This window comes from Dermacentor albipictus, chromosome 1 (genome assembly GCF_038994185.2).
Source record: "Dermacentor albipictus isolate Rhodes 1998 colony chromosome 1, USDA_Dalb.pri_finalv2, whole genome shotgun sequence".
Taxonomy (NCBI): Eukaryota; Metazoa; Arthropoda; class Arachnida; order Ixodida; family Ixodidae; genus Dermacentor; species Dermacentor albipictus.
In genome coordinates this window covers 341,747,443-341,756,126 of record NC_091821.1, presented here as the reverse complement: position 1 = coordinate 341,756,126, position 8,684 = coordinate 341,747,443, and the positions used below count along the sequence as shown (strand labels likewise).

Below are 8,684 nucleotides of genomic sequence, written 5' to 3'. Positions count from 1 at the left end.
TATATATATATATATATATATATATATCCTTTTTTCTTTGCTTTGCAATTCGTTTTTACCATAGTATTTTCCCGCTTTGCAGTACAAAATTAGGTTCAGGCTATTAACGTCACTGACTTCGTTTTTTTATTCCCAGAACCCTCAGGCAGTTGCTTTTCTGCAGCATACCCGAGCCCTGAGCCTTGTTAGCAAAAGGCTCGGGTTTGAAAAGGGGTATTATAAGCGAAACTCCCATGAATCATTTAGACCACCAGCAGAGCCCCCTGCGGCGAGTTAGTTAAAAATGGCTGGTCGGAACGTTACAGAGCTTCGGTGCCTCCATGAATATTCAGGCGAACAAAGGTACAGCTCTCTCGGTAAATGGCTCGCAGCAGTGCCATTGATGTAGCACAGCCTACACTTTTCGCCATTTGAGAGGCAGACAAAGTGAGCGCTACAGCGACAAAGGAATAAAAACACGGAGCTAGATGGAGGCTCGAACCGAGACTTGGTTGGCGTTAAATTTAGACGCAGATATAGGAATACGAAAGGAAGTGCTGCCAAAAGTAAAATGCAAGTCTCTTTATTTTATTCCATTCAAAACAACCTTTTGGCGTTATATGCAAACGCAACACGCTATAGAAGTGTCAATGAAAAAAAAAACCTTGTTGCTACTGCGCCAAACGATGTAGCAACAAGGCCTGCAGGCGCACAGCAACAGATAAAGCTAGACGTTTAGATGCTATCTTTGGGGACGGCTATTCTAATTCCGCTTTGAAGTTACGTGTCATGATAACTGTGCTGTCATCTTTGTTCAAGTCCTTTATATATAATTGAGCTGCGGAGGTCGAGGCCCATGCCTTTTTCTTTGTTTTTTTCGGCCGCGGCGGCCGCTTTTTAACTGGAGTGAAATTCGCAAACGCACGTGAACTTAGATTTAAGTGCACCTTAAAGAAGTGCAGGTGATCAAAATTAATCCGGAGTTCACCGCTACGGCATGCCTTATAATCATATCAGGGTTTTGGCATATAAAACCACGCAAGTTCTTTTTTTATTACTTTATACCTGAGTCTTGGCGTTCGAAAGGGCGCAAAAGTAAATAAATACCCGCACTTAAATTCTGCAAACTTTAAATTCCATTCTCACATTCGGTGTGCTCGCCGTCATGTGCACTTGCAAACAGCGCTAAAACTCAACTCCGCATGTCCCAGCAAATAAGGGGTGCAGGTCTGACTGGTGTTAGGGTTGGCGTCTGACACCACGTGGCGAAAGAAATTTCATATTTCCTTAAACAAGAGCCAGGCCTCCACTTGGCGTCGCCTGCAAACCAACTCGTTTCCAAGCCCGGTGTCGTGCAGCCTCTACTACCCGGGTCAGTACTCCAGCCAGTGTAAGCTATGTAAAGCCAGGGCTAATCTTAATCACATCCTGTGGGAATGCCCACAGGCTCCCTCTGAGGGAAGAATACAGTCTTTAGAACAATGGGAGACCTTATTACTCAGCTCCTATCCGGAGATTCAATTGAAGACCATCCGACTGGCCAAAACCGCCGCTAGGGTCCAAGGACTCCTGGCCATCGTCTAGGTGGGAAGGCCTAAAGCCTTCCCTACATCTGTTGGACAAATAAAGTTTTACAATCCAATCCAATCCGACCATATTCGTCGAAATGAGGCGTCACTTCATGCTCTTCTCTTTTTCTTTCATCTACCTTTGAATAAACCGTGCAGGTTTCGCACTAGAAAATCGTCTCGTCCTTGCTTGGTCGCCATGGTCTACCAGATGCCTGCAGCCCGCCGACAACGCACCCAAAAAGTAACGTCGGTCGAGCTTCGATAGGCGGGAGCCGCTACTACTCGGCAGCAGTACGATACGCTACCCTGGAGCACGCAACACTGGACACGAAAGTCTGCACCAACTCCACGGTCGACCCGAAAGTGTCCTCACAGTCCTACTACGCGCTGTTTAGTTGCACTCACTCCCGTGACTAGGCAGTAGGCGACCCAACTCTGCGGACGTTTCAAAGGTGTTTTAAAAGGTTGGTACCTTCTACAATGATGGCGCCAGAAAGTGGGTATGAGGATGAGCTCTTAGAGAAAACGCTGATACATGTTTAAAAGCCCTGACAAGCGACAAAAAAGAACTGGAAGCAGGAAAAAAAGAAAGCTGAATATCACGGCATTTGAAATGTTGTCGCCGAGCAAATGCCTTTCCCGGTAGCAGTGTCCTTTAAGGAGATTCTTATAAATGAACTGTCAACTGTCATCGCAAGCCGATGAAAGCACTCAGGCAGGCGCACATTCCGCAAAACATTGTCGCGCTCGACTTAACTCGTTTGCGAAGAGCGTGGTAGTGCGTAAGTATAAGCAAACGGAAGTCAGAAAACTTCCGTGTCTAGCGCAAAGTACATTCCATGCACGTTTAGCCGGATAACGCTCAACGTGCAATTTCTGTGGAACAACCTTGCTCCGAAGATGGCGAGAAAAGCGTGAGATATTTTTTTGTTCCTTCTTTCTCGACGAAACAAGGATAAATGACTGCAATCGTAAACCGAGGACGGAAGGGGAAGCAGGAGATTGGGGAATAGATAAAAAAAATAGAGTTGAAAGTGGGCACGGACATTCGGTGTTTTAGCGAGATAAGCTTCATCGATGTTTGGTTCTTTATGCAACAGTCACTCACTTTTCACCACCTCATACTTTTTTCTCGTTCTTTATTTTTCGAGCAACACAAGCGTCTGTCCGGCAAACACACAGGGTACGACTGAACCCAGAAGAGCGGCGACGCAGAGGCGTACATTACATTAGTACGAGGGCTGGCTGGGCGAGTCGGTATACAACTGCGTCTCTACTTACATACAGTGCGAACGAACCAGCAAGGACAAAGAAGGAAGACGTAACACGAGTGCTGACTCACCACTGAACGTTCACTATTTCTTACCAACACCACATAAATAAGAAAACTCACGCATCGGTACAACCGCACACCGGCTATTATACCCTAAACCAAAGCGCGAAACATGACAAAAGACCTGTGTGCACAAGAGAGTGGAATTTAATGGTTACATACACTCAGAAATATGTTTTTTTTTCTTTGCTGTGTAACGCAAGTGACAGACGCGTCATCAAGGCGTCACTTGCGTAAGTAAAGGTGAAGTGCAGTGACTAAAGGTGCATTACTAGCAGCAAGGGCAAAAGCAAGAAGTGAAAAGAAAGAAAGAAAGATAGAAAGAAAGAAAGAAAGAAAGAAAGAAAGAAAGAAAGAAAGAAAGAAAGAAAGAAAGAAAGAAAGAAAGAAAGAAAGAAAGAAAGGTGGGAACCTGGGCATGGTGTAAACAAGTGGTAATGAGAAACATTAGATAAGCAGCAGCGACTGCTGGGCGTTGGCGTGTGAAAAGACAAAGGCTGACGCACTAAGCGTGGAGAAAGGTAAGAGAGGGAAGACAAGCTATATATAGGTGGAATGTTATGACGGAACTCTCTGCTTGAAGGGGTGTAATCTAGCTTTCATCGTCCCTTCCGACATGCTCTTTTACTCTTACTATTTTCCTTTCTTCTGTGTCTATTTGTGGCGGCGCCTTTTTTTTTTATCTGCTGCCCGCCCTAACTCATTTTTCCTTGCTGGGCTTCCCTTGTCTCTGGATTTTCGTCATCCTGTAACAAGAAGCATGGCTGTGCTCTCAGCGAATGAGCGAACGAGCTGGTGCGCTGTAGAGCTAGCGCCATAAGAAAAATAAATATATATACGCGTATATACGACGATAAAGTAACGAGCGGTATAGGAAAAGTACTTTTGCGGCCTATCGATCTTGTTACGCCGTTATGACGACGCGCCACCTGTCCATAGCTGCTCGTGCTTGCCTTACACCATCGCTACATTGCGCTGTCAGAAAGTGTTGTGCAGCAGCTTGAAGCTGCCTCCATCTCCTACTTGCTGTTTCGCCTAAGACTGCTCCTTGCTGGGCTAGTCGGTTCGTACCCATACGCAGAAAAACGACTGCGAAAAATTGCGCGTACCGGACATCCCTTCAAGCGATTAGCATTCAAGACATGGAGTGCAGGCAGAATCACGCGTGCGAAATCACGGAATCCTTCCTCGTAGATCGGAAGGGAGAGGATTGTGCGAGCCATAGGGTGTTGCGTATGCGTGGCGATGAGACCGAATTCTCACGCCGCTTTATTTGAGTAGAGTTATGTTTTTCATGCGTCGACAGTGCATTAAATTGAAAAAAAAATTTATTGTTAAGTTCTACGTATACCGAAGGCGCGATCTGATTACGACGCATGCCGTAATGGAGGGCTCCCGATTAATTTTGACCACCTGGGGTTCTCTCACCTGAACCCAATGCACGCCACACGAGCTTACTTGCTTTCCACCCCCATCATAATGTGGCAGCCATGGCTGGGACGCAACCCGCCACCTGAAGTGCGGAAGTGCGACGTCATAACCACCAAGATGTCACAGCGGGTGCGTATAAAACCAAATGCGAATCTTCAAAATAAAATAGCAGTGAGGTTTTGTCTCTTCTACGTGCTTTTTTAACCCTGTCTTCATCTTCACTGCGCATTAATTATGTTTCTCTATCCTTCTTAGTCGTGTGCTTTCGTAATCTTCTTTCTTTCTGTTTTGCTCGCCAGCTCGTATGAAGTGGCTTTTCCCGCAAACGAAAATTAGTTGAGCGTTCTTTCTTGCTTCTTGCAAGACAAGAAGCTGTAATTTTAATAGTGCTGAGCGACTATCTCACTCAGGCAAATGTTATCTAAGGGCAGCGGTACAGCAAAGGTGTGGGTCTACCTAGGCCTAACGATGCAACGTCGACGGCGGCAATTTATTCAGACGACGTCGACTTCGTTTCGAACCCTGGTTGGAAACAGACACTTTTTTTCTTCGTCTTCTTCTTCTGGCTAGAAAATGTGACGCAACCTTCAACGGATATAAAGAAAAAGGTGGATTAAGTGCACATTGTAGCCTTAGCAGCTTCGCAATAAGAATGAAATTATTGAACAAAGTGAGAAAGAAAGAAAGAAAGAAAGAAAGAAAGAAAGAAAGAAAGAAAGAAAGAAAGAAAGAAAGAAAGAAAGAAAGAAAGAAAGAAAGAAAGAAAGGGGCGAAACTCAAATTTCGCAAAGTTTCCAGATAGAGCGGCCTGCAGCAAAGCCATAGCCTGTGGTACCCTAGTGTACTACGAAAATAAAATTTCCTCTAGTACTCACGAAGAGTGGAAATATTGGGTGGAAAAGAAGTAGGAGACCGATGATCTTTCCAGCTTTTCCCGTTTACTGTAAGATACTGTACATCCTTACTTCTCAGAAAAAATGAAGGTTACATTTATTTCCTGGACAGTCATACACGAAATATTCCTCTTAGCGGTTAACGTTCTTACTGTGGCGTTTCTAAAGAGACACCCTTGCGAGGAGAGTCGTGTAACACACGGCGCTGCGAAGAACACAAAGCCTTCTTATCTACCGTTCCCGGAAGTGAACTCGAAAGGCAAAACTGGAGAAGGAAATAAAAAAATATATATGTTTTCACGACCCTCGGTGGTGCATATAGCTCGTTGCCAAATTCAGAAGTAAGCGGCTTTTCATCTAAGCACATCATAAAATATGTCAAGTCGCCTCTTACTTCCTCGATGCGAAGTTGCCAACGAGGAAAGAGAATAAGAACTCTGCTCGCAAGCCTACTCATAAATTTTTTTGTAAGACCGTCGGCCACGTCGCTTTGTACATTATCTCGTTCCGGAGCTTATGGGCTTAGGTCATCGGGTGTCGACAACAAAACAAGAATTTTTTTTTCTTGAAATATGAAAAGGGATGACTCGAGAGAAGTCTTCTTCTTTACGCATGAACGCTAAGTACTCCGGAAGGGCCTTCCAGTTAATCCCAAGTTTTCGTACTTTCGTGGGAAAACGTGCCGAAGAAAAAAGATGTCTCTTTAATATGTCTTCAACATCGCCCTGCATTTCTTGTTTCGTTGCGAAAAGGAAATTATACGACCTATAACTATGTACACCTCTGTTCAAAAGCATAGGGACCAGGGATTCCACCATAAAGCCGATTTTCTCCTCCGCCTAAATGTGTAACTTATAATATAGGACTACAGTCCAAGCTTCTCCGTGCGAACTTTCCAGTACAGTCAGCAATTTTAGTTTGCGAGTCTGAATTCGCTTTACTTTTCAGCAACCATATGTTTCGTATACAGATGGCTCACGGGTTTCGCAATTCAGCGTCATGTGCTAGACTGAACGCTGACGCGAGGCTCAATTTTTGTCCATGAATGCCGCAACCCTTAGGCGACCAACGCGCAAGTGTCTTATAATAGGGTTTCCCTTATCGAATTTCTGCGCTTCAAAACTGATTGAAACAAAACCTACCCAAGGAAACCAGGGCTGATGGGTTGTGTACAAATACAGCCAATTTAACTTTGAAATATCTGATAAGCTAACGTATTTTTTTTTCTTTCTTTCTTTTTGTGTGTGTGTGGTATAAATTTAAACGAAAGGTTGGTGCTCTTAGGTTGCACTGGATATTTCTAGTCGCCTAACAAAAATGAAAAAAACAGTGCACCGTCAGATAAAGGCAGCTTTAGTTTCGTGGGTTATTTTTTCAAGAAACGCGCTCCACGAGATATGTACAAAAGCAAACCCTGAACTTGGTAACCACAGAATGGCACGCCGACGAACGACGGAACGAACTCTCTCAGTACGGAGTGTGGGCGTCGCTTCTCATGGGGAGACGGTGAAAGAAGCAGACATTTGCTCGAACGCTTGTTTCTACTACAGAGGAGACGCAGAAAATAAACTTCCATTTGCAAGAATTTGGAGAACGCTTCAGCTTCTCCTTTAATAGTGGAACGCGATATAATTCAGAGATTCCTGACTGCTTATCACGCTTACCGGCAACTGCAGCGCATGTAACCGTAATGCTTACCGGGAAACGCTCACGGCTAACGCTGCGCATGAAGGCGGGCTTTCTGGTAGAAACGCGGCCTCTTGCGCGGGCCGCGATGCGGTGGAGGCGAGCGCCATCTGGAAGTGCTTCATGGAAGCGGGCGCGAGCTCCGTGGACTCCGAGATATTTACGCGCTGGCGTGCGCAAACGGCGGACGCCGTCTCCGGTCTATGAAATGTAGAAATGCTATTAAAGGGGTTTGTTTGAGTTTTCACGTAACAGAATTACGTTTTCTCATATATTCATATTTCAGTCCGAGAGATATCCTGTCTGTAGGTTGAGTGTAAGTCGTAGTTTACCATTTCTTCACCTGTTTTAGCTTGAGAAATTCAATTAGTTCAGTCAGTTTCTTGCGTCACATGGAAGACCTGGGTATGCGTGGTTCGAAAATCTATAGGACGAGCGACGTCCGACGCGGACGCCGTCGCAGGATTTTTTCCGACACGGGCCCCTTAACGTTCTCGCGTTAGAAATGCGGGGCGTTCACCTTCGTGTACACGCCGAGGACATAAGGGCAAGCTATCTACAGTCGCGCGCAAAAGTTTGGAGACAAAGACCGAAGTAGATTTCCTTTTTTTTTTGCTTCTCTTCGTATCCTAGGTGGTACTCCTAAACTCATTTACCACACGACACCTATGGTTAAAAGGATGTTCCACAGCCACCACCGTAGCCGCGCGTGGCTCTGGCTAACATTCCCAAGCCTAGGTCTAGTGTAGGTACAAAAATAACCAAGAAACTGGAAGGAAGAATGGCTATAAGTCCGCCTCCCATCTGCGGAGAGCTTTATTTTCGTCCACTTCTAATTCATTTTCTTTATTATGTGTAATTTTCAATTAAGCGTAATAATTGTGTTTCTCTGTGCTTTTGCAAGCTTGATTATATATTTTTTTCTGTTTTTTGTTTTCGTATAGTTGTAAGAACAACAAAAGATATCGAGCCCCTCGGGTCCCTTTATTTGTCTTTCAACTGAAATAAAGTGGTAAAGTCAAATTTCACGTGTTTGACCAATGCAATGTACAGAAGCAATTCCGAGTTACGAAACTGCGGCATCTTTTTTTTTATGTCGTGGTTTTCCAATTCTGGCTAGAGAGTGTACTCAGCCCTCGAGGCCCAGCACGCAAAAATCGACAGTGCGAGAATATTTCTTTCTGCCCCGTTCGGAACCAATCCACATTTTGTATGTGGACACTTCCGTCGGACCACTAGGATTTCTTCTTTATTCAATTCTTTCTTATTTTTTTTTGCCATCACCTTGTCCGTCACACAGTGGTGTAAAATTCCTGGACGAAGCTGAATCTCGTACAACAATATATCATCAACATGCACATGTGAAAATAACGGAGGCAATAAAATATATGTATTCATAGCGTGGCGTGCAATACCGGGGATGACGATGAGCCACAATAAACAGGAGTATATTTTTTACTGAGCAGGAACATGCCCTAACTGACGGTCATTCTTCGGCGGATAAAATCCCGTGATTTGGGCCACGCGCCCGCTTCGCTTCCTAGGCCTGTCCCTAGCCAGCCGCCCTTCTCCTCATCTTCGTCGATGCTGCTACAATAGCATGGACGCTGGCGCCTGCACTTGTAGAAGCAAACAAAACGCGGAAAAGAAGAACACAAGAAGAATGAGAAAAACAAACGTACTATAACTCGGTTCTGCACTGGCGAAGAAAAAGGGAGATAGAAACGGAAGAAAGTGCGGTCGAATGTTTACCGAGCGTGCTTATCGGCGGCTAACCATGGAGAAAGGTCT

At 44.9% G+C, this 8,684-nt stretch overlaps 1 long non-coding RNA gene across 1 annotated transcript in view; it reads right to left on the bottom strand.

Moving 5' to 3' along the window:
* Positions 1–8,314: 8,314 nt before the first annotated feature.
* Positions 8,315–8,684, bottom strand: part of LOC135906837 (uncharacterized) — a 145,102-nt gene continuing 144,732 nt past the window's right edge. The window contains exon 4 of the long non-coding RNA XR_010565901.1: positions 8,315–8,507. This is a non-coding gene — a long non-coding RNA (uncharacterized lncRNA). The remainder of the gene's footprint in view (positions 8,508–8,684) is intronic.